The sequence below is a fragment of the Mesocricetus auratus genome, unplaced genomic scaffold, assembly GCF_017639785.1.
Source record: "Mesocricetus auratus isolate SY011 unplaced genomic scaffold, BCM_Maur_2.0 Super-Scaffold_100019, whole genome shotgun sequence".
NCBI lineage: Eukaryota > Metazoa > Chordata > Mammalia > Rodentia > Cricetidae > Mesocricetus > Mesocricetus auratus.
The window spans coordinates 8,932,844-8,937,542 of NW_024429200.1; the positions used below are offsets into that span (position 1 = coordinate 8,932,844).

The 4,699-nt window shown below is 49.5% G+C and overlaps 1 long non-coding RNA gene across 2 annotated transcripts; it reads right to left on the reverse strand.

The window, feature by feature from the left end:
• Nucleotides 1–718: 718 nt before the first annotated feature.
• Nucleotides 719–4,333, reverse strand: LOC110343180. 2 transcript variants are annotated; one of them, XR_002385375.1, is made up of 4 exons: nt 4,236–4,333; nt 2,779–2,861; nt 2,013–2,162; nt 719–926 (listed from the first exon to the last, which is right to left on the reverse strand). It is a non-coding gene; the product is annotated as an uncharacterized LOC110343180 (long non-coding RNA). The 2 variants fall into 2 exon arrangements; XR_002385376.1 differs by lacking the exon at nt 719–926 and adding an exon at nt 1,116–1,163.
• Between the last annotated feature and the right edge of the window lie 366 nt (nt 4,334–4,699).

Genomic DNA, 4,699 nt, shown 5'->3' on the forward strand with positions numbered 1-4,699 from the left:
TACTCGCTTATAAGCATATATTGGCTGTTAAAACAATACATATGTGAGATATGATCCAGCAATGTCCTGCCTAGGTACATAACTGGACAGGTTCAAGCAGCATGAGTCACAATAACTACCATGTTGAAACAGCTGGCCCGTGAGGAGACCGAGGTATATCATGCCATCACATACATTAATGCAAACGAGTAGGCTATGGCTACACATGTATACACAGATGATGATGCTGAACACAAGCCAAGTGCTGGAGCTAGGGTAGAGCTCCATCTGTACTTACCAACATACTTGAAGATCTGGGCTCCGTCCCTAGCACTGTATAAAACTTAGTGATGCACACGTGTAATTCAGCACTTGGTGTATGGAGGCCAGAGCATCCAAAGTGTATTACCGCTAAAGCCTGAGTTAATTGAAATGCCCCGCCGCAGAGAAAGGCAAACTCTGAAGACTGCTGAGTAGTATATTGGGTGGATGCTTTTGTAGCAAGTCTCATCATCACTAGTGGACAGCAATGGCCTTCTGTGGATGTGTAGTTTCTTGACTGGTGGGGAAGCCATGAGGCTCTAGGTCCTATGGGTGGTTTGTGTGGCTGGTAAATCTGTTTGTTCGTAGAGCCTCACTACTTTCCATTGGAAGACTTGGAATGTCTGGATTTTGAGTGTACGCAAAGTTGATGCCCAGCCTCCCAAATAACTAAGACCTGGACACACATTGCCATGCCTGGCTGGTGTATTTAATTTCTAATAATTCACTGAGCTGCATATTCATAGTTTATGTTTGCTGATAACAAGGACTGGAAATAAATATACAGAAGTTTGAGTTGTTCCTACATCAAGGATTGCCACACTTGATGATGGTTCCACTAAGGCCTGCTCCAAGCCATCTCTGCACAGAACATTTTATGTCCACCATCTCCCATAGCGACGATCCTGTGGTGGTTTGAAAGAAAATGGCCCCCCAAGGGAGTGGCACCATTAGGAGGTGTGGCCTCATCAGAGTAGGTGTGGTCTTGTTGGAAGAAGTGTGTCACTGTGGGGGCAGCCTTTGGGGCCTTTTTTCTCAAGCTTCACTCGGTGTGACAAGTCAGTCAACTTCCTGTTGCCTCTGAGTCAAGATGTAGGACTGTCAGCTCCAGCACCACATCTGCCTGCACGCCACCATGCTCCCTGCCATGATGACAACGGACAGATCCTCTGAAACTGTACAAGAGCCTCCCCAGCTAAAGGTTTTCTTTATAAGAGTTGCTGTGGCCATGGTGTTTCCTCACAGCATTAGAAACCCTAACTAAGACAATCCGATTATTCTCACTTGCAGATAAGAAGACTGGGCCTTTTGAGTTTACATAATTTGCTCGGGGGACTTACAGCTAGGAAACTGCACGCCAGCTCATCTTGTGCTCTGCAGAAGGCTGGCCCCCACCTACTCTCCAAGTTCCCCCTTGCACCAGCCCCAGCCTGACTCTAATCTGGATCATTTGAGTATCCCAATTGCTTAAATGGTAGCCCCACTCCATCTAGTACACATTTGTGGAGTGTAATAAACTTTCTGTGGACAGAACAGATCCTGAATCGAAGCACCGCTCTTCCTCAGCTTCCCCTCTGTCATGGGTGCAGGAGCATGCGTTTCTGCAAACTTCCTGAGGTTTCAAGCGGAGGAAAAGACTGGAGAGTCTCCAGCCTGTGGCTGGTGCTAATTTTGCTCGCTGGGGTCTGTGAGACAAATTCCCTACTTCCTTTTTTTCACTTCCCTTGAGTTCCAAGACATCTGTGTGGCTGCGTGGAGCTCCCTCCCTCCGCCTGCCACCCAGGAAGCCGGAGATGGAGAGGCAGCTGAGCTGTGCGCCCAGAGGGTGTCCCAGGTGCAGCCAGTCATCAGGCCCCAGGTGGGCCACTGGGGTACCGGGCCCAGAGCCCAGCCACGCTAAATAAAGCTCCTAGGACCGTGCGCCTGCTAGGTTCTCAAGGTCTTCTGAGGTGAAAGACAGGAAAGAATGTAGCAGTTGGTCTGAAGCTTACCAGCTCCACTCCAGCAATTCGTTTCTGGTGCATTGGCTTAGAAGCTGGGCTGTTCAATATCTCGGATGCTGAACAGCCGGGCGGGGCTGTGTGAAATATCACCACGGCAGCCTCTGCCACCTGCCTTCACCACACGCCCTTTGCTTATTGCTAAAAGATTAAAAATAAGCAGCAACCACACAAAAAAGGAAATCATATCAAAGTCCCAGAAATCTACACATTTTCCTGTATAATTGTGACCATAATCTAAAATTGTCCCAGCTGCTAATTATTTACACCTAGCCCTCAAACCTCCCCAACCAATGTTACCCTTTGAACTTTCTGTTGTCCTCTGTTCCCGTTGCCTGAGACTGTCAGTCTGTATTTCTCCTTCAGCCCCTAATCCCTCCAGACTTTTAGAACCATCCATTTGGCCCTGACAGCCTTTTAGAGACACGAGAACTTAAGCCAATCCTTTGTTTTATAGACAGCTTGAAGACACATAAATAATGCCCTGTGAGAGTATTACAGGGTACTAAAAAGGTTACAGGCAGTGTATAATATCCTTCAGGGAAATGTCCGTAAATCTGTAGGGGGTGGGGTGAAGGCCAAGCTCTTCCCATTCTTTTCATAATTTCTCACTGCACGGTGTAATAAATACCGCTCATTGTCGCCTCCCTAAACATTAACACCTTCCTTCCTGACAGATTTTGAGTTTGTGAAGGGGACTAAATCTCTCAGTAAGCAACCACCTTTTCCCCCACGCAGGAAAGAACCAAACACCTACCTCCCTTGCCAGCGATTGGCTTAGGAACAGGCATGTGATATTGTGCTAGTCCTTGAGGAGGGAGGGAAGTCTGCCTCCTGTTTCTGGAAAGGTTAAAAAGAAGTGTGAATGGGGCTGGGGTTCTGTTTCTTCTCATGGCCATCAACGTTGCAGTGTGTCTTGGTAGCCATCTTGTGATCTGACAGACTTGAAGACAGAACCTACACATGGAAGGCGACAGGGACAAAAGATGGGGACCACTTGCTGCTTCCTGATGTTGGACTGCAGTTAATAAGGCTTACCCGGGACTTCCTAGCATGTGCAAAGCCCTGGATTTGTTTCCCTTCCACTGGAAAAAAATATTAAGAACACATGATAGCCAAAAAGTAGCAACAGTTCAAATCCTATCTGCTAATAAATGAATAAACAAAATGTGGCATATTTTACAGTTTACATATTTACATATTTTTACAGATTAGTGAAAAGGAGTGGAACTCTGTTTTATGTTACAATGTGGATGGATCTTGAAAACATTTCACTAGGTGTGGGAAGCCCATCCCAAAAGGCCATGAGTCATAAGAGTCATATTGTCCCTTTCATTTCCTGCAAAATGTCAGAATAGGCAAAACCACGGGAACAAAATGGACTGGTGCTTGCTAGGTGGGATGGAGAATGACTGCCGGAGGGCACAGGGTTTCCTAACCATCACATCAGGGGTGATGGTGTGACCTTAGAGGAGACCCATTACTCCACAAACCTGGTATGCCTCTTCCAGACTCAGCTCTCCAGAAGTGTCTATGCTATTTCCCCAGCCAGCCCCAGCCAGCCCCAGCCAGCCCCAGCCTGTCCCAGCCTGTCCCAGCCTGTCCCAGCCAGCCCCAGCCTGTCCCAGCCTGTCCCAGCCTGTCCCAGCCTGCCCCAGCCAGCCCCAGCCTGCCCCAGCCTGCCCCAGCCAGCCCAAGCCAGCCCCAGACAGCCTGAGCATCTTTTCTCTGGAGCTTTCTGATTGTCCATGCGTCTGCCCCAGCCCAGTCCTGGGTGGCTTTTCTTCATAGTATGTGTCCTGATGATGCCTGTCATCTCTACTCTGACTCATCATCCCTGGGATGGATCTCAGTTAATCGTCTTGTTCTCAGAAGTTCTGTGAGTGCCTCCCAGGAGACTGCCAGCAGACATCCAATTGTTTTGAAATTGAAGGTCTGGCTAAAGCCACAGGTGTGTGCTCTTGATAAGCCAAGCAATGGACTCCAATGAGCATGGCCTTCCTACAGGCCTGTCTGCATCCACTTTGCTGTGGAATATGTTCCCCTTTTAAAAAGATTTGCTTTCAGTTGTGCATGGGGTGGGGATGTCTGCGGGTATGTGCGGAGTATGGGTACCCTCAGTGTCCAGAAGAGTGGGATATCAGACCCCCCAGAGTTGGGGTTACAGGTGGCTGTAAGCCGCCAGACTGAGTGGGTACTAAGAACCAAACTCACCTCTGTAAGAGCCGTGTGCACTCTTAATCACTGAGCCACGTCCCCAGCCCCTACTAGGGCTTCCTAGCCCCAGCCCGAGTCCACCTGTGCGCTTCCCTTGGCCAGCAGAGCTCTCGCGCACCCGCGGTGTCTCTGCTGCCTCCTTGATTGACCTTGCTCTGGTCTGGGCTACGAACCTCAGCCTCCACAGCTGCCGGCTTTCTCTCCTAACACCGGTGTTGCCCACACCTTCCAAATTAGTATCATCTGTGAGTTTCAGCGCTGGATGTTTAGCTCCGTGCCTCCCTGCTCATTAACGGGTAGAAGTGCAAGACACTTGCCACCATAGCAGGCAAAACAGAGCCCGGCTGCCAGGAGCTGGGGGGGCGGGGGAAGGGGCGGAGGAGCTGGGCGGCACGATGCACCCCATGCCAAGAGCAGCAGGCTTCTGCTGAGACAGGGGTGCTCCAACTATACAGGAAGAA